The sequence below is a fragment of the Neolamprologus multifasciatus genome, chromosome 20, assembly GCF_963576455.1.
Source record: "Neolamprologus multifasciatus chromosome 20, fNeoMul1.2, whole genome shotgun sequence".
Classification (NCBI taxonomy): domain Eukaryota; kingdom Metazoa; phylum Chordata; class Actinopteri; order Cichliformes; family Cichlidae; genus Neolamprologus; species Neolamprologus multifasciatus.
In genome coordinates this window covers 26850393-26872090 of record NC_140458.1, presented here as the reverse complement: position 1 = coordinate 26872090, position 21698 = coordinate 26850393, and the positions used below count along the sequence as shown (strand labels likewise).

Genomic DNA, 21698 nt, shown 5'->3' with positions numbered 1-21698 from the left:
GAGACCTGTGTGGAAGAGCAGCTTAGAGCTTTGGGATGGGGAACCACAGGAGTTGTCTCAAGATATAAAAGAGAAATTTGGCCATCTATTTTTAAAGTTAGAAAGCATGTTCAATGTCCCAAACAAATGCATTGATGAAATAGTAGATGAGCTTCAGTTTATATCCACCTCTGCATCTGGTCCACTTTTAAGAGATGTGGTGGTGTCCACCTTGAAAAGCCATAATTGTGATCTGGATCCAGGCATTATCTCAGATTTAGTGAAAATCTTTGTGAGACACACCCTATAAGTACTGCCTTGGGGACAGGTGGCCCTTTCACAACTTATTACAAGAGAAGAGAATTTATGAAGAAGCATTTTTCAGTTGTTGAACCAGAAGAACACATACTTGATTAAAAAAAAAGGGCAAAACCTTCCAGTATGTCCCAATATTGCCCTCCTTGGTGCAGGTCCTAAGTAAGTCTTTCAAGAAAACACATTTGAGGTGAAAAAAAAAACTGAAAATGACTTTAAGTACCAGACATTTCGTGATGGATCTCACTATCAAAACAAGTTTTTCTCTGTAGAGGAGAACAGAGTGAGTCTCATCCTGTACGTTGATGACTTTGAGGTATGTAATCCTCTTGGGACATCTCGAAAAAAGCACAAAGTCACAGCTGTCTATTGGGTGTTGGGAAACATTCCGGTGCAGTTACGTTCCACATTGACATCAATCTACCTTGGAATTCTGTGTAAGGCTGAAGACACCAAGCAGTTGGATTCCAGCGAGTTTTAGAGCCACTGTTAAGAGATATCCAAAGCTTGGAGAAAGATGGTCTTTTTGTTCCAGTGTTAGGGAAAGCCATCAAAGGGACTGTGGTCAGTGTGGTGGCAGATAATTTGGGGCGCACTCTGTGGCAGGATTTGTTGAAAGCTTTGCAGGGTCATACATCTGCCGGTTTTGTGTTGGGGAGCGATCCAAGTTTCAGTCCAATGAAGTGAGATCTGGGTCTTTTCATCAAAGACCAAAGATCAACATACACTGCATGTACAGACAGCTGTGTCCTAGTCCAATCACCCACATTGTTATGGTGTAAAAAAACAGTGTGCATTGTCAGAAAAACTTGAGACATTTTCATGTTACATCTGGTTACCCTCCAGATGTTTTACATGATCTGCTGGAGGGCATTGTTCCAGTGGAACTGGCTTTGGCATTTGATAACTTGATCAAGAAAAAATATTTTTCTCTCATGGAACTGAATGATGCCATTTCCAATTTCCCCATACAAGTGGAGTGATAAAACAAATCGCCCTCATCTCATTCCTGCTAACTTTCGACTCGAAAATCAGTAGGGGCAACGCACATGAAAATTGGTGCTTATTACGTCTTTTTGCCTCTGATTATAGGTTTAAAAGTACCCCAACAAGAGCCTGTTATGGCAGATGCTGATGACACTGAAAGACATTATGGACCTTGTCATGTCTCGAGCCCATACTGAAGAAAGCATTTGCTATCTTGACAGCATCATTTCAGAACACCGAAGCAGATTCCTTGATGTTTTCCCCCAACATAAGCTCATTCCCAAGCACCAGTTCCTTGAGCACTATCCTCAGCTCATTCGGGAATTTGGCCCCCTGGCTGCCCTCTGGACAATGAGATTCGAGGCCAAACACAGCTTTTTCAAGAAGGTGGTCAGACACACTGGTTGTTTCAGGAATATTTTGCTGTCCCATTGCAAATAAGCACCAGCTCATGGCTTGCATATCATCAATCACATTCTGTCAAAACCATCACTTGCAGTCACAAAAACAACAGAGGTCTCTTAGATGTGCTTAAGGATGATCTAAAAGACCTGGTGAAATGCAAATTCCCTGCTGTTACAGCTGTGCATGTTGCCTAATAATGTGTGCAGTTTAGGCACCAACTATGCAGTGGGAATGTTGTTGTGTTGTGGTTCCACTGCAGGACTGCCTGACTTTTCTGAAGTGTTACAGATAATGGTGATTTGTAACAAACTGACTTTTTCGTGAGACAAAAAAATACATGGTACAATGAACACCTGAGGAGTTATGAGCTGGAGAACACAGGGAGTGTGCAGTTACTTGAGCAAAGAGAGCTTAAAGATTTTTATCCTTTGGCTTCATACACCCTTGCAGGAAGAACGCCTGACAACTTTAAAGCACCACATTTGCCTATCCTTTTGGAAATGTGAGGAGTGAATAAATGTCTGTGTATTTCTCTTCTCTGTTGTTGCCAGCTTCTTCCTGTTGATATGGCACCCTCAGCAAAACTGCAGATAATTTTTGGGGAGGATGATGTCCACAAACTACTTTTACCTGCAGGCATCCCAAGCCACACTTCAGGACCTCAATGATGTTCTTCGAGAGACATTTGATATTACAGGACCATTCACTGTTATGTACCAGGATATGGATTTCGACGGTCAGTTCTTCACTTTGGACCTCGATTGAGGAAGTACAAGATAAAGCTAACCTCAAAGTAGTAAAAACTGAACCAGTAATCTTGAGTCTCACTACTGTGGACATGTCAGAAGTCGAATCTCCAGTTCCACTATCTACAGAAGCAAGCTCCTCCTCATCTGTATGCGACACAATCCTGTTGTCCTCCCCAGATGAGAGTGGACCATCCTACAGGTCTAAGCCATGGCCATTTAAGTTTGAAATACCAGACTTCTCTTATGATATAGTACCTTGCACTGGAAGCAGGAAAGCAAGCTTATGAAAATGATGGCACACTTTTGAACAACCCAAGCGTAACTAGTAGCATTCTTGAGAAGCTTGCAGAGACTATATTTGGCTTCACAGCATATCCAACTGGTGTCCAGATTTTAGCTGTTGCTGAAGCCTTGGTAGCAAAATACCCATGCCTCAAAGAGCCAGGTCTTTTAATGGCCTATATGGTTGGCAACAGAGGATAAAGTATAAATGGGCAACTACAGGGCAAAGTTAAGAGGTCGCCAATTAGCCATTCCAGAGCTCGAGGTGAACACACTGAAGAGACGATGCTCCAGTGAAGAGGGTTCACTTAAAGGCTTTAAAAGGGCAAAAAAAGCTGAAGTCAACTATCTGCCACCACTGCCATTCGGTGAGACTGAGGAAACCTTAGAGATGGAGAGACTAGATTTGCTGAAGGAAATGAAGAAGAAGCACAATGAGAGGGCAATTAATGAGAAAATGGAGAAGTCTTTCGCTATTAGAAGAAAAGAGGTTGTCAAGGATTGCCCCGCAATCCAAGACCTCTTAGAGAGGTGGCCTTCTCTGTTCTGTGAAATCGGGTAAATCCAGTTCTTGTTCATGCAGCAACTAAGTGTATGTGAGATCTCATGAGTCATCTTTGACATCATTTTGTGTTTTTATCTCTCATTTCAGATCAAAGAGGAGTTTAAGCGAATAACCACAATTCATCTGGAGCGAACGTTTTTGTCCAGATTGGACGGGTACAACACCAAACTCCTGGAGATATTTCGAAGGAAGGGTGGGACTGCAGGGACCAAAATAAAACCAATGTTGGACTCACTGAATAAGGTAACATTTTAAATTATTTTAATTACATAATCTAATGGAAAAGATGAGGTCATACACACTGAGAATGTATCACTCTTATTTAAAGGACAAGTTTGTTATTTTACACTTAAAGCTTTGTTTTCAGATTGTTTATGATGAAATCGAACGATTTTGATTGAATTTGGACACATGCTGCTGGCCCGAGCTTTTTTGGTTTCTGTGGTAGCACACCCCCACCTCCACAATGGCTTCATACAAAGACGTGAAACTCACTGAGTGGTCAGGGGTGTTCACTGATATGTTCACACACATCGCTGCAAAAATGCTTTCCAACAGGTGTTTTTACCATTTGTTATAAAACTGTGGACCTCACACCTGTACATTCTTCCGTACAGAGCTTGAATTATAGAATAGAATAGCGGCGGACTAATACCGTACATCACAGCACATCTAATACAAGTCAATGGAGTTGGACAAAAACTACAATAAAAACCAGTTGGAAAGTATCTTTTGCAGCGATTTTTGTGTGAACATATTAGTGAACACTCCTGACCACTCGGTGAGTTTCACGTCTTTGTAAACGACAGTTTTATGCGTTTTAGGAAGGATTGTTCCAGTGCACCTATGAAGCCATTGTGGAGGTGGGGGTGTGCTACCACAGAAACCAAAAAAGCTCGGGCCAGCAGCATGTGTCCAAATTTCAATCAAAATCGTTCGATTTCATCATAAACTGAAAACAGGGCTTTAAGTGTAAAATACTGAACTTGTCCTTTAATCTGATCATTGTCTGTGTTGGCTGAAACTGTTCTCCTGATCCTGACACTGTGGCCACAATTAACAATTTATGCACATGATTGTCTCTACAAGTGTATACAAACCTGTCATCTCTCCCTTAATATGCGCTCAAAAGCAGAGAAATTTACAGAATTTTCAAAGTGACCCTCTGAGTGCAGCAAGATCCCTTCCTGCTGCCCATAGACTCCAATACAATTATTTCCCAAAATATTACTCTTGTGTGTGGGAATTCCTGTCCTTGACTGGTTAATATTGTGATAGGAGGTACTGATATGTTGCGAAAAATTCATTTGCATGTCCAGTGATGAGGCAGAAAACTTTCCTCACTGGGCAGAGACAGTTTCTGGACCCACAGATTATGACATGCACTGGACTCTTGTCTTAACACACATCGTTGAGAAATTCATGTTAAGTTGCACACTTCACAACGTTAGAATGTAGCTGCAGGCTTACATTCTCCATGGGTAACTTTCTGTTTACATCTGTATGTGCTGTTATGTATGTATGTTACATATGTTATGTTGTGTATTTTCTGCAATAAATTTTCTTTTTGGGTTTAATAGCATCATGTCGATGGCAGAAGGGACATTATCATTCGTTGCTTAGTTGAGTATCTTGGAGAGAGTGGAGAGGAGCTGATCAAAGACCATCAGGTACCTGATGATCATAATGACTGTATTAAAATTATTGTCTAACCTTATAATCTGGTCTTCACTTGTGATGATATATTGAAGGTCAAAGATTCTCTACACTTGTGATGTTTTTTAAAAAAGACTCAAGATTAATATTTTTAATCAGGCTTTTAACTAATTTCTTAAATCTTTATGCTCTTACCCTTTATTTTTTAAATCATATTTAATCTTTATCTTATCTGCCTTAAACTTTAACTTGCCTTTTGTCTGATTTTTTTCTGACTATTTAACGATCACTTATTAACTTTATTTTATGAGCAAAAGAGTATTTAATTTGATTATACCTTTATAACCTATTTTAATGATTTAATGGTTCTGGTCTACCAACACGCGTGCCGTCCCATGGACAGCTCCAGGCTGGATGGCCCCCAAAAGTGATTTTCTTTGTCTCAGGGTCAGCCTCTGTGAAGCACATTCTGTAACTTTACGTATGAAAAGTGCCATATGAATATTGTTTGATTTGAGTATACTAAATTGAGTATACCTCTTTTTTTTTTTTTTTTTTTACAATTTTTTCTCTTAACCTTTTCTTTTACTTGGAATCTATTCTAGTTATTGCTAATTGTGGTTTGTTTGTTTTCACAGGACGTCAGCCAAGAAGCATTGAAAGAGGGCTGCAGTAATCACATGATGAAGATCATCGTAATCCATCCCAATGTGGCACAGGAAAACCAAGATCCTGTGAACGTGTCGGTCATCATTGAGGGGACAGAAATTCTGGAGGACTGCGGAAGTGTGACAAACGCTTGCCTCCTGCTCATGGGTGTCATCTATGCTGTCAACTTAAGTTACCCACTGAAACTGAAATATACGTTTGAGGTATTTCAGAAGCTGTTTCTTGAGCTTGACATCCTTAAAATGTCACCAAAGGTCCAGTCTCTCCACAAGAAACTTTTAGCGTGAGTGTTCCAGTGTTATTTGTGCTTTTGTCCAGCACAATTAATTTGTTTGCATTTTGTCTGTTTTCTGACCGTAATTTCAAGTGTTGCTCAGTTTTATACAAGTTCTTTCTGTCCTGAACATTCTGAGAATGTCTGCAAAGGTGGTGATTGCAACTGTTAATGGACAGAGTTGATGTATGTGTTCTGAAAGTTGATTAGAAGAAAGGGGACAGTGCACACTGAGTTTTTGAATAGCATGTTGTTTTTTTTTTGTATATGTGTATATGCTCTGTTTTGAAATTTGCGAGCAAGAAGTTCTATGGTTCTATGTTTTTTGTGGTTATAATGTTATGTAGATATTTTAATAACAGAACTTTACCATTCTTATATGTCCTAACTTAACTGTGTTACGTTGTGCTTAAGTTATGATTTTAAGTGATGCTTACTTAATATAGAAATAGTTCAATTCAATCAAAAATTATTAGTTTCATTTACTCAAAAGAAGAACATGTTACACGAACTTGACATATTTAAGTTAACAGAACTTTTTAAAGACTTTGAGTATACACTACTTAATCTATTTAATTACTTTGAACATTCGGGTTTACAGTGTACGCACGCACAATTAATTCTGAACCAAGCCAGTTATTCATTAAATGACTGTTCAGTACAGAAGTGAAGCCCAATAATCATGATTTCACAGTCACAAATGAACAAAGATTTTGTCCTTCATTTCTGTCAAACAAAGCTGTATGAAACGTTGCCTAGCAACCGGGTTGCCTAGCGACCGGGTTGCCTGGCAACCGCCTAGCCTAGCAACCGCCTAGCAACCAGGTTGCCTAGCAACTGCCTAGCAACCAGGTTGCCTAGCAACTGCCTAGCAACCGGGTTGCCTAGCAACGGAGGCTAGACGTACAATTTCACAAGCCTCTCACTTCCGGCCTCAGTGGTCTTTGAGTACGCGGCACTTGTGGACCGTTAAGGCTGCGTACTTTAAGGCTGCAGACCCTGAATTTGGGATACAGCCAACATGTCTTGAAGTTCTCCAGAAGCCTGATAATGAACTAATCATTTGTTTCAGGTGTGTTGACCCAGGGTGATATTTAAAACTTGCAGGACACCGGCCCTCAAGGTCTGGAGTTCGACACTCCTGCTCTAGTGTATACTCCTCTCTGTGGTTTAGATATTATTTTATTACTATTATTTGTTATTTAAGGCTGTAGAGATTGGATTTTACTGTTCCCTAATTGTTGTTGTTTTTTTTGTTTGTTTTTTCGTTTTGTTTTTTTTCACCAGGGGGAATCTTGTCTTCACATACTTTTAAGTGAGTTTCAAGGGGTTCTGCCTAATTATTACTCTTTTCTAGTTAACATTTAGAGCTGGAAATGTTAGATGCAAAAAAAAATTAAAAAAACAAAAAAAACAAAAAGGAGATTTTAATGACTGCAAACAGCATCAAAATTAAAACAGGGAGATGAAGATACAGCCACAAAGTGACACAAGCTAAAGGGGGGAAAAAAAGCAGAACAAACAACCATCTGAAAATGACACGTTGAAGGCTGCAATAACGCCACTACAAGATGGTCTACTGGATTAAATGGTTCATAGTTTTAAATAAAAGAAGGAAGGCTGAATGATCTGGTCAAAGCATGGTTGAGACGTACAAACAAGCAAGATGTGCAGAAGACATAACAAGGACATCTGCTGGACAAGTGGGACTAATGCAAGATTAAAAAGAAATTCAGCTGTGACTGATGTCTTAATACTGATTATCTTCTGTATGGACAACCATGTCCATCATTGCAGGGCCGTGCAGAGAGGTTTAAAGGGGCGGGTGCTCAAAGTTAAAAAGGGGCACATTGAACCAGGCTGAATAACAACAACACAGATTCATCAAGAATCTAATATGGGAAGGGCAGGGCTGTGTTGATCTGAGACTGTAGACAATAAAAAGTCCACAGGAGAGATGGTAGCTGATTAAACAAGTGTCATGAGATAATAACAAAATGCAAAGATTGGTGACAGCGCTTGGAACCATAAGGCAACAAAAACTGTGAGAAATAATTTAGGCTCTGCCTGTGAATCACTCTTTGATTCTCTTCTTCCTTCCATCCTATCATCTCATATATCACTCTCCACTTGCTGTCTATCTGAGAACAAGGCACAACTTGCTATTGTAATAAACTATAATCTAATTATCCACACCTAACAACTCTCGCACTTAATCTATAATAAAATGATGACAGAAAAATGTTATAGCCCTGCCTTTAGTAGCCTTACACAGCTCCTACTGTTTCCTCCTCATGTCCTTAGCAGCCATGTCTGGACAATGTTATATCATGAGTAATAATTAAAAAAAATCCATCTAAATAAAACACACACATGCACGCACACACAGTGACATTTTAGACCTTCTTCAGAATACTGTATATACTATGGGCATCATGGTGCTGATCCAGAATCCTTACATTATTATTTATTACTAGAGCTACAATAATAAAGCAATGAGGAGGGGAAAGTAATAAATATGAAATATGAAATAATGTATTTATGATTCCATTTGTTTCACTATCCACTCTGTGCAGGGGCAAAGCTTATTAAACTGTAGAGATACAATCATTTTACTGCTGTAAAATCCAAATTTTGTCTTATTTAAAATATGAATCTAATATAATCTGCTTCTTAATGTATGTTCTTTAAAATACAGCGTGTGTTTTTTAATATATTATAATTATAATAATGCATAATTATGTGGACATGCATAATTATGTGGACATGCATATTAGATCGTTTTTTTAGTGAAATATAATCCCTCCAGAAAGGCAGGAAAAGCCCGGAAACTTACTTTAAAACTAAATATGTTCCCTAAAACGGTGACAGAGCTACAGACCCATGACAGCCTTACACAGGTAGCCAGCAGCTATGACCAGCACTACTTGTGCAGTTAATAAAAGGACAGGTAATGTCACGCTGTTGCACACACAGCACGCTCGTTTGTTTCAACTTACCAACGTGTACATAATAAGCCAATACTCCTGTGTGCTATACACTACAGTGTACGCTGTACACCTACTTACTGGTTGTGTCGCATCAGTCTGTGTCTCTGAGTTAACTTGGTGTTTCTCCTGCAGCTCCGGAAAAATGCGCGTGCTCTTTGTGAGCTCGTTCCCGGCTCGTAACCAGCGCGTTCTGTCGTCAAGGGCGATCATTGGTTAAATGTGATCATGTGACTGATGCAAGCCAGATCCTTTTATTTAGCAAAACTGTGATTAATAGTTAAATATTATTGTTGAAGGGCACAGACAGGACTCCGCACGCACACACACATAAAAAAAAAATGTTTTTAAAATTTGCCTCAACAAAAGGGCACTTTGGGCACCCATCAGGAAAGGGGCGGGTGCTCAAGCCCCTCTAGCCCCCCCCCTCTGCACGTGCCTGCATCATTGTAAAACACAATAAATTAGAGAGATTAGAAGGCTGAATAATCCTTTAATGTTTGGTTAGATTCTGTATATGCTGCACAAATTATGTCTCTAAAAACAGGATAACATGTGTTGGACTTTTGGGACTCTGTTAGAGAGTCTTCCCTCACACACATAAACACAGAGATAATTCAGACAAGAGTACTGTTAACCTTACAGTTATTATAGATGAAGCTCTGGACAAATATTAAAATCAAAGAAATCATCAGAAGCTGCAATGATGGTAAATGCAATGGTAAAAGTTAATAACTAGCAAGAAATCAACAATCACAATCATTTATTTTTTTGTTACAGAATCCGACTTTTAATGCTTCAAATTATGAACTCCAGTCAGTGCTATATGTCTAGAAATAAAGATTTTTAATGTATTGTAATGTAATGTATTGTACAGTCCAAGTACATATACTGAGTAAGTGACCTGGAAACCTGGAAGGTGACTCTAACGCTTGATAGGAGGAGCAACATGTGAAACGACAGCCCCTAAATGTTTGCTTACAATGTCTTCTTGAAATATACTTGTGTAATTGTGTCTTAAATTATCTGTGTCTTTAAAACAGATAAACCTATGCTTTTATATTAACATTTTTTTAGACGACTAAAAAGGAACAATAACTAAAAGGTGTTTCTCGTAGTCCTGTCAGTCTATAGTCTGTGATAAATGTCTTATAAAAATAATTTATGTGCCACAGCTGTGACTGTCAAAAATTATCTTAAATAAATACAATGAACTTTGCAAATTCTTCTTTAAGCTGACTGTCCACAGATACGCTATCAAACCTGAGATCAATATGCCAGATCTGCAAGTTTTTTTAAGTGAAGTGAAAAAGTGGGTAACTGAGGAAACTCACAGTTTTGCAAAACACCCCAAAAACATGTTTTCAAGAAAATTATAAAAGGAAACTTGAGTTTATTTAAACCTGTTTAGAGAAGATGATTTACTTTATTTTTTACAAACATATAAACTTCATAGAAAAAGTAAGGTAACTTATATTTGAGCAATCATTTCTTTGCTGTCACACGCCTCTCCCCTACTCTGGCTCTAGCCCCTTGCTGCCAGAGTGAAGATAGCTTAGACGCAGCGGAGCGGAGGTGTAAGTGCCTGGCTTAAAACAGGACATGTTAACTGCATTTAACCTTCAGTTGCTCTTTATATATTTAGGTAGGAGTCAGACCATGTTTCCTTTTAGCTGAGAAACATTACACCCAGGTAACATGCAGTGTTGAAAACGTGTTTTCCGACGATGTTTGCTACCCTACAATCCGTCCTGCTCTGTAGTAAAATCAGCAACATTTGACCGTCCTGTTGCTCCCATTGAAATTTATGCAGCCTATTTAAAATCTAAAACTTAAAATTGTCCGTAGCCTACTGTTGTTGCCACTGTCCTGTTTGAAATGGAATGAGAGAAGTTGGTTGTTTTGTCATATGTGCATGTGCCGATATTAAACCCAGGAACAACATTCAGGTAAAAGTGTAAGAACAAATGATCCGTCAATAAAGGATAATGTTGGATCAGTGTTTATATCTTTTATTAGATGTTCATGTGGTTTGGTTATTTGCCTTTTGGTTGAAAGTAAACTGTAAGAGGACTTTTTTTTATTAGTGATCTTAATAATATATTTTTTTTCATATTAATGTAATTTTTTCATCTAATTGAATACAATCTATTTGTGTAGGATTGTCAGTCCAAAGAGGGAGAGAGGAGGAAAGAGGGGAACGTGAGGAGAAAGTACAAGGTCAGGAAGAACCAGGTAAGAAAACAGACAGGGAATAGTGACAGGCACAACAGAAACTGTTAAAATGCTTGAGATAGTTCACCAAAACTGATTTGCCAACCTCAAGGTGAGGCAACATAGGTTAAAATAAAAGAAAAAAATCTGCAGAGCCATAGTAGTATCTGCAGTAAAGATCTTTTCATACATTGTGTACATTGTACCATAGTGTCACAATACGGCTGTGTGCAGGCAAGAGTAGGACCCAAACGCAAACTCGCAGAGACAAAAAGTAAACTCAGCTTTATTGCTGGCGTGGAGTGGGACACGAAAAACAATACAAAACTAAACCAGGAAAACTAAAGCACAAGGCGCCAGAGGGAAAAATCACACAGCTATGAGTAGGGATGGGTATCGAAAACCGGTTCTTGTTGAGAACCGGTTCCCACTGTTTCAATTCCTTGGAATCGTTTGCCATTTTTGCAAACGATTCCCTTATCGATTCCAGTCGCCCCGAATGACGTCACCACGTTGCGGAGCGTCATTTACCTGGCAGGAAACATGGCGGCTCAAACGCTAAAAAGTTTGGTTATACTTTACGAGAACGGATGACAACAGGGCAACTTGCAATACTTGCAAAGTAGATATTTCATTTAAGGGAGGAAACACTACGAATATGCAAAAGCATTTGCTCACAAAACGCGCCATAACCTTAAATAAATGTCGTGTTTTTAATTCCGCTCCGGACTCGTGAATCTCAACCCAGCAGCAGCGGTAACGTTTGCACGTCCTCTCCCGTTAATACGACAGGTAAATAATCAACTAACAGTGCATATTATGTTAGCGCGATCTGCCTTATTACAAAACCTGCCATTACTGTGCATTTAGGTGACCATGATGAGACAGACAGAGTCTGGCTCAGATGCTGGCAGTTCTCGCTGCAGTCTACCGGTAGCGTCTCCTTTCAGGCCAGGATAGACTAATGTCACCGAGCAGTGACTAAGTTTGTGGTAAAAGGCTTGCACCCATTTGCCACAGCAGATGCCCCCGATTTTCGGTAAGTGAATGTGTTTAATTGTAGGCAGGGACATTATTGGATATTCTTGTGTAATTGCTACAGAAGAATATTTATTTTATTATTTTACATTCACAATTTTTTTTTCTGGGGACCCTGTGACACCCCATTGAAGAGCCGTAGGTTGGATCTGTTAAGATCTCACTGTTGGGTTTGTAAGGCCATGTTACTCCTAAATTTCTATCTTGTTCAAAGAGAAGATATAAAACAAAGATCTAAGCTAATTGACCTTAGTGTCCTCCTTTTTTTTAAAAAAAATAATCGATAAGAGAATCGATAAGAGAATCGATAAAGAATCGAATCGTTAAACAGAATCGAAAATGGAATCGTGAAAATCTTATCAATACCCATCCCTAGCTATGAGGGAGGACGCAACACTGACAAAGAGAAACATGGGGCTTAAATACACTGAGGGATAACGAGGGGGAATGAGCCACAGGAGGAGAGCACAGCTGGGAGTAATTAGGCAGGACGAGACAAGGGAAGCAAAACTAGAAACATTAACATAGGACAGACTGTGAAAGTAAAACAGGAAACACACTGACGGAACTCAAGACATGTAAACTTAACAGACTGGGGAGACAGAACATAGGGACCTGAAACATGGAACAGAAAGGCACAGTAGACTAGAGATGGACCGATCCGATATTACGTATCGGTATCGGTCCGACACTGACCTAAATTACTGGATCGGATATCGGAGAGAAATAAAAAATGTAATCCGATCCATTAAATATCAAAAAAGCACCTCACAAAACTTGGCGATATGGCGAGCCGTAGCACTTCGGAGCAGTGTGGTCACGTGATAGAGCGGCTGTGTGTATTTGTAGCCTGCTAGCAAACATTTCATCTCCGAGGAAGTTATCTCAGAGAGAAGTAAAGCAAGTGTGTAAGTTCATCTCTGAATGTTTGTAAAGCATTCCCGCGTTAAGCTTAACAACCGATATATAGAGCAACTGCCTCTTCTCTCTCTCTCCTGCTGCTACTTCAATCGTGAAACTGCTTAATGATCAGCTGATCGGCTTTTTTGTCGCAAGTCTGTCTCTCTTCTTCGTTTTTGGCCCACTTCTCACCAGAAAGAGGAAACCAGCGGCTGAACAACAGCAGCACTATTAAGCTTGATAAGCTGTTGTTAGAATTTATTTAATATTACTTTCTAGACCAGGATCTTTTTCTATGCAGCTGACGGCTGGTAACTGTGCAGGGGCGGATCTAGCAAAGTTTAGCCAGGGGGGCCGATAGGGCATGAACAGGCAAAAGGGGGCACAAAGACATACTTTTCTTTCTTATTCTCATTTAAAATATCTAGCTTTTAATTATTTAATAATTATCTGAATCTTACACCCAAAGTTTTAATCTGATGTAAAATGTATAGAAGTCCATTACTGTATATAGTAACTGTTAAGTCTAATATACCCTAGTACTTTTTAGTAGTAGTACTTTTTCCTTTGGGAAGGTACCATCTGTGCAGCCTGCAATTCTGTTGAAGAAAGATGTTGAATCTATTTAATTATTCTTGAAAAATAATTTATTTCTGTGAATTTTTTTCACCCTGCATCAAATTAAAGTTGATTACATTGATTAAGCATCATGAGGAAGAGGGTGGTTCCCTATTTTCTTTTTTTTTTACATACAGGTATAACAGAATAGCTTTATTGTTGTTCTTGTTTTTTAACTTGAGTATGAACTTATACAAAAAGCAGCAAGATATTAAAAAAACAGTTTTACTGATTAAAAAACACACTATATCGGATTCATATCGGTATCGGCAGATATCCAAATTTATGATATCGGTATCGGTATCGGACATAAAAAAGTGGTATCGTGCCATCTCTACAGTAGACACAACATGAACATAACAACGCCACAGGGGAAGAGTAAAAAAAAATGCAGGAACACAGGACCTCTTTCAAAATAAAATGGGAAACATAATGAAACGCAAACATGACAACATAAGAAACACAGACATGAAGCACATGAAGGACAAGGGAGACTTAACAGGGGTTGGACACACAAGGGCAATCTAATAAACAAATGAACTTAGATAACCTAATGAACAAAATAAACTCAAACTTAAAACGCTGGGTCAAAAGACCCAGAATCATGACACATAGGCAAAGTTGCGTCCATTTTTATAATTTTTTATCAATATTTTCTAGATTTGTACATTTCAAGGACTCTATTTTTGGAGTGTATTTTTATATATCTGTATTGTATTATACATACACATTAAAAGTGAATCTCTGTCCAAGAAATGCGCTCAGTTTACTTCTTACTCACTATGATCATCATTCATCATAAATGCACCAAGGAGACAGTCAGAGGGAACTAGGGACAACTGGAGACATTTAAGGATGCAGGGACTGACAGAGGCAGGGAAGAAGTCTCATCGTGACGAGTAAAGCCATCTTGCCTGGCTGGGCAGCTCTCTGGGTGCTCAGCCCCCCCAAAGCTCTGATCCTAGAATCGCCCCTGGTACAGGGGCGATTCTATAAAATATAGTGGCTTGAAAGCACTCTCACTGCAGACAGGTATCTCGGCTGTGTAACTGCAGGGACAACGGGCTTGTTTGGACCCAACTATTCTGAGTCATGAGAGGGGGTTTAAAAATTTAGAGAGATTAAAACACTTTGTTTCATACTAGGCCACCAGGCACCACCTCTAGAACAAGTAGTATCTAACTTTTTAAACAGCCTGCGACCCTCATTACAACAACTTAATGCTAGCTCTGCAAGCGCAAAGTTTCCTTCGGGGAGAGCAGCAAAGCACATAAAAAACACTGACCGGACATTTCTGCTATTCTTTTCGACACGCACCCAAAATACAACTAAATATTCGTATTTTAACAATAAACTAATATCAACATTGAAAACTTACTGTAAGTCCAGTGATGCTAGTTGCTGCCGTTAGGTCCAACTTTCTCCAGTCGTCCGTGTTGCCTCTTTGGTGCTGTTTCCCGCCCATATACCTTTACTACTTCTGTGTTTCGTATTTTTTTTTCCAAATAGCGGTAAACGATCAGTGTGTAATGCTCATTAGCGCCGCCTTCCGCTTCGGAGGGTGAATCAGAGATTAACTCGGAATAAAAATTGATTCCTGCAGCTGCTCAACACTTACGGAAAAAATTAAAATATATATATAGGATACATTGATAACAATGAATATTAAAATAAATACATTTTGTCTTCCACTAATGCATTTAAGACTATTTGATTTTACTTATTTGGTGAAACACTTTGAGATTTTATTGTATTTTAGCATGTGCTACATAAATTAAGTTTATTATTAAATCCTACCTACTTGAAACAACAAAAATAACAGAACTTTACCATTCTTATATGTCCTAACTTAACTGTGTTACGTTGTGCTTAAGTTATGATTTTAAGTGATGCTTACTTAATATAGAAATAGTTCAATTCAATCAAAAATTATTAGTTTCATTTACTCAAAAAGAAGAACATGTTACACGAACTTGACATATTTAAGTTAACAGAACTTTTTAAAGACTTTGAGTATACACTACTTAGTCTATTTAATTACTTTGAACATTCGGGTTTACAGTGTACGCACGCACAATTAATTCTGAACCAAGCCAGTTATTCATTAAATGACTGTTCAGTACAGAAGTGAAGCCCAATAATCATGATTTCACAGTCACAAATGAACAAAAGATTTTGTCCTTCATTTCTGTCAAACAAAGCTGTATGAAACGTTGCCTAGCAACCGGGTTGCCTAGCGACCGGGTTGCCTGGCAACAGCCTAGCCTAGCAACCGCCTAGCAACGGGGTTGCCTAGCAACGGGGTTGCCTAGCAATCAGGTTGCCTAGCAATCAGGTTGCCTAGCAACGGAGGCTAGACGTCCCATTTCACAAGCCTCTCACTTCCGGCCTTAGTGGTCTTTGAGTACGCGGCACTTGTGGACCGTTAAGGCTGCGTACTTTAAGGCTGCAGACCCTGAATTGGAATACAGCCAACATGTCTTGGAGTTCTCCAGAAGCCTGATAATGAACTAATCATTTGTTTCAGGTGTGTTGACCCAGGGTGATATTTAAAACTTGCAGGACACCGGCCCTCAAGGTCTGGAGTTTGACACTCCTGCTCTAGTGTATACTCCTCTCTGTGGTTTAGATATTATTTTATTACTATTATTTGTTATTTAAGGCTGTAGAGATTGGATTTTACTGTTCCCTAATTGTTGTTGTTTTTTTTGTTTGTTTTTTCGTTTTGTTTTTTTTTTTCACAAGGGGGAATCTTGTCTTCACATACTTTTAAGTGAGTTTCAAGGCTATGAGTAGGGATGGGTATCGAAAACCGGTTCTTGTTGAGAACCGGTTCCCACTATTTCAATTCCTTGGAATCGTTTGCCATTTTTGCAAACGATTCCCTTATCGATTCCAGTCGCCCCGAATGACGTCACCACGTTGCGGAGCGTCATTTACCTGGCAGGAAACATGGCGGCTCAAACGCTAAAAAGTTTGGTTATACTTTACGAGAACGGATGACAACAGGGCAACTTGCAATACTTGCAAAGTAGATATTTCATTTAAGGGAGGAAACACTACGAATATGCAAAAGCATTTGCTCACAAAACGCGCGATAATCTTAAATAAATGTCGTGTTTTTAATTCCGCTCTGGACTCGTGAATCTCAACCCAGCAGCCGCGGTACGTTTGCACGTCCTCTCCCGTTAATACGGCAGGTAAATAATCAACTAACAGTGCATATTATGTTAGCGCGATCTGCCTTATTACAAAACCTGCCATTACTGTGCATTTAGGTGACCATGATGAGACAGACAGAGTCTGGCTCAGATGCTGGCAGTTCTCGCTGCAGTCTACCGGTAGCGTCTCCTTTCAGGCCAGGATAGATGAATGTCACCGAGCAGTGACTAAGTTTGTGGTAAAAGGCTTGCACCCATTTGCCACAGCAGATGCCCCCGATTTTCGGTAAGTGAATGTGTTTAATTGTAGGCAGGGACATTATTGGATATTCTTGTGTAATTGCTACAGAAGAATATTTATTTTATTATTTTACATTCACAATTTTTTTTTCCTGGGGACCCTGTGACACCCCATTGAAGAGCCGTAGGTTGGATCTGTTAAGATCTCACTGTTGGGTTTGTAAGGCCATGTTACTCCTAAATGTCTATCTTGTTCAAAGAGAAGATATAAAACAAAGATCTAAGCTAATTGACCTTAGTGTTCTCCTTTTTAAAAAAAAAAAAAAATCGATGAGAGAATCGATAAAGAATCGAATCGTTAAACAGAATCGAAAATGGAATCGTGAAAATCTTATCAATACCCAGTAGCGGTTTTAGATACGGGCGACACGGGCGGTTGCCCGGGGCAGCATCGTGGTGGGGGGAGCCATCACCGGCATCGGCAAAAAAAAAATGCTCGTACTCATGCTGCCCCGACGTCAGCCAGCGCATATTGGGAATGGCATAGGCACCGATTCGTTTTCTATCGCCCATTTGCTGGGAGTAAGGGCGCCCTTCATTTGCGAGGAGCGCCTGCTGCTTGTGACACAGGGAAGAGGGGGGCGGGGCGGCGGGGGATTTTCTAACCGCAGCATCTAATAACCAACTCGCAAAGTAAAACAAAATAAAAACAAACCAACAAACACAAAAACACCAGACATTATAATACAGACTTATAATTTTCACCGATGTTTTTATTTTATTTTATTGGTGTTTTTTTAATTCTATACACGAAAAGTGAGCGCGAGAGCCCTCGGCGCGCCTGCTAGCTGCTGAAGTCAAAGTAAACTTTATTGTCATCTCCGCTACAGTCCAGTATATAGAGACGAGACGACGAGGCTCCAGTTACAGCAGTGCAAGTAAACAAACAATATATATAAGAAGAGTAAGAAAATAAATATACACGTTAGGACTCGGGGTAAAGGGATCAATAACAATTTCAAATTTACAGTTTGATGATTTAAAGTCTCACACACAACCCGTCGAAAGGGGCGGTGGGCCCTGCTGCTTCCAAATAGACCACATTTCATTTATAATGTTGTAAATCCAAGTCCATTATGGATTCATGATATGAATCCTGGGTTGTGTGAAATCTCAGAAATGCACCCTAGACAAAGTGAATCTGTGAACTAAGGTGTAGGTGTGTTAGATCATGTTGTGGTGACCATGTGTTCATACTGGAGTGCAAAATTAAAACCAATGGAAGATGGACAAGAAAAGTTCAAAGCCATCAGGTCCTCAGTTTAGAAAAAAGAGAAAAGAAGAGGAAGAGAAACGAGTAAAAGATACAGGTAAGCAGATGTGTCATTGGATAATGGCAGGTCATCCTGAAACAATCAGAATCAGAATACTTTATTAATCTCTAAGGAAATAATGTGCGTTACAGTTGCTCCAAGAAGAAATGGTAAAAATAGTAACAGTAACAGACTAAACCCCAAACAATACATTATGTTACAGTTTTTAATATTAATTAGTCATTGTTGATTTGTCCTGTTCTCATTGTATGACGAATTATGATGGCTGTTAGGTAGCCGTTTGCATACTATGCATACTCTCTCTCTCTCTTCATATGTGTGTGTACAACAGTTTTATGTTAATGTACAATCCTTAATATGTTTTGTGTGTGTGTGTGCGTGCGTGTGTGTGTGTGGGGGGGGGTGGGGGGCGCGCCAGAGGGAGTGTTCGCCCAGGGCGCCAAACAGGCTAGGACCGCCACTGTCAATACCCATCCCTAGCTATGAGGGAGGACGCAACACTGACAAAGAGAAACATGGGGCTTAAATACACTGAGGGATAACGAGGGGGAATGAGCCACAGGAGGAGAGCACAGCTGGGAGTAATTAGGCAGGACGAGACAAGGGAAGCAAAACTAGAAACATTAACATAGGACAGACTGTGAAAGTAAAACAGGAAACACACTGACGGAACTCAAGACATGTAAACTTAACAGACTGGGGAGACAGAACATAGGGACCTGAAACATGGAACAGAAAGGCACAGTAGACACAACATGAACATAACAACGCCACAGGGGAAGAGTAAAAAAAAATGCAGGAACACAGGACCTCTTTCAAAATAAAATGGGAAACATAATGAAACGCAAACATGACAACATAAGAAACACAGACATGAAGCACATGAAGGACAAGGGAGACTTAACAGGGGTTGGACACACAAGGGCAATCTAATAAACAAATGAACTTAGATAACCTAATGAACAAAATAAACTCAAACTTAAAACGCTGGGTCAAAAGACCCAGAATCATGACACATAGGCAAAGTTGCCTCCATTTTTATAATTTTTTATCAATATTTTCTAGATTTGTACATTTCAAGGACTCTATTTTTGGAGTGTATTTTTATATATCTGTATTGTATTATACATACACATTAAAAGTGAATCTCTGTCCAAGAAATGCGCTCAGTTTACTTCTTACTCACTATGATCATCATTCATCATAAATGCACCAAGGAGACAGTCAGAGGGAACTAGGGACAACTGGAGACATTTAAGGATGCAGGGACTGACAGAGACAGGGAAGAAGTCTCATCGTGACGAGTAAAGCCATCTTGCCTGGCTGGGCAGCTCTCTGGGTGCTCAGCCCCCCCAAAGCTCTGATCCTAGAATCGCCCCTGGTACAACACATTATGGAGTATGCTTCTGCTGTGAGGTCCCGCCTCCATGTACTTCAGTTAATCGCCGGAGGGGTATATTTATAAATAATATTATATTAGGGAAATTTTCCTATACATATTTTTGACCTGGGGGTAGAATTGATTGTGAACTGGAAAGGGAAAATGAGATGATGAGATAGCCTTTATTTGTCAGTTGCAGGTCTTTTGCCCACAACCGAGATGACAGACCTTGCCGACTGTACATACAATACACAAACATCCCATTGGGGAGACGGGTCAGGCCTATGCTTGAAAATGCTTATGAACTTGCAAATTACAACATGATGCATTTAAGGTAGAGATGGACCGATCCGATATTACGTATCGGTATCGGTCCGATACAGACCTAAATTACTGGATCGGATATCGGAGAGAAATAAAAAATGTAATCCGATCCATTAAATATCAAAAAAGCACCTCACAAAACTTGGCGACATGGCGAGCCGGAGCAGTGTGGTCACGTGATAGAGCGGCTGTGTGTATTTGTAGCCTGCTAGCAAACATTTCATCTCCGAGGAAGTTATCTCAGAGAGAAGTAAAGCAAGTGTGTAAGTTCATCTCTGAATGTCTGTAAAGCATTCCCGCGTTAAGCTTAACAACCGATATATAGACCAACTGCCTCTTCTCTCTCTCTCCTGCTGCTACTTCAATCTGAAACTGCTTAATGATCAGCTGATCGGCTTTTCTGTCGCGAGTAGGTCTCTCTTCTTTGTTTTTGGCCCACTTCTCACCAGAAAGAGGAAACTAGCGGCTGAACAACAGCAGCACTATTAAGCTTGATAAGCTGTTGTTAGAATTTATTTAATATTACTTTCTAGGCCAGGATCTTTTTCTATGCAGCTGACGGCTGGTAACTGTGCAGGGGCGGATCTAGCAAAGTTTAGCCAGGGGGGCCGATAGGGCATGAACAGGCAAAAGGGGGCACAAAGACATACTTTTCTTTCTTATTCTCATTTAAAATATCTAGCTTTTAATTATTTAATAATTATCTGAATCTTACACCCAAAGTTTTAATCTGATGTAAAATGTATAGAAGTCCATTACTGTATATAGTAACTGTTAAGTCTAATATACCCTAGTACTTTTTAGTAGTAGTACTTTTTCCTTTGGGAAGGTACCATCTGTGCAGTCTGCAATTCTGTTGAAGAAAGATGTTGAATCTATTTAATTATTCTTGAAAAATAATTTATTTCTGTGAATTTTTTTCACCCTGCATCAAATTAAAGTTGATTACATTGATTAAGCATCATGAGGAAGAGGGTGGTTCCCTATTTTCTTTTCCTGGGAGTTTGCAACCCTATTAGTTAGGTTGCTTAATATTTCTGCTAAGTACTCTTTAAAATACCAGAATAGGGAGGATGGGGTAGGTTTAACTTTATTACATTGATCAGTGTTGCTGATCTATGAAATATTTTGGGTGCAGTGTGTTTTTTTTACATACAGGTATAACAGAATAGCTTTAGTGTTGTTGTTGTTTTTTTAACTTGAGTATGAACTTATACAAAAAGCAGCAAGATATTAAAAAAAAGAATTTTACTGATTAAAAAACACACTATATCGGATTCATATCGGTATCGGCAGATATCCAAATTTATGATATCGGTATCGGTATCGGACATAAAAAAGTGGTATCGTGCCATCTCTAATTTAAGGTAACCCTTTTAAACCTTTATTTAAGAAGAAAATTTGTTCCACTGTGCGATGGCCGAACCTGTTTCTTTTCATGGAGATAATTTCTCCTGCCTTAAGGAAAATCCCCTCACATGGAACAGAAGAGCCTGGAGTGCAGAAAAACTGGTAGAGATGCAGTTATACAGTCTACCTGGGCCTCACAAACTATCAGCTAAAGAGGATAAATAAATTAAATTGCTGCACATTTTGCAGACTAACAGTTTAAGATTATTT

At 39.4% G+C, this 21698-nt stretch overlaps 1 protein-coding gene across 1 annotated transcript in view; it reads left to right on the top strand.

Moving 5' to 3' along the window:
* Positions 1 to 11056: 11056 nt before the first annotated feature.
* LOC146495059 (L-rhamnose-binding lectin SML-like) overlaps positions 11057 to 21698 on the top strand; it is a 29727-nt gene continuing 19085 nt past the window's right edge. Inside the window, exon 1 of the mRNA XM_085146703.1 lies at positions 11057 to 11103. The gene's annotated coding sequence lies outside the window, so the exon portion shown is untranslated. The remainder of the gene's footprint in view (positions 11104 to 21698) is intronic.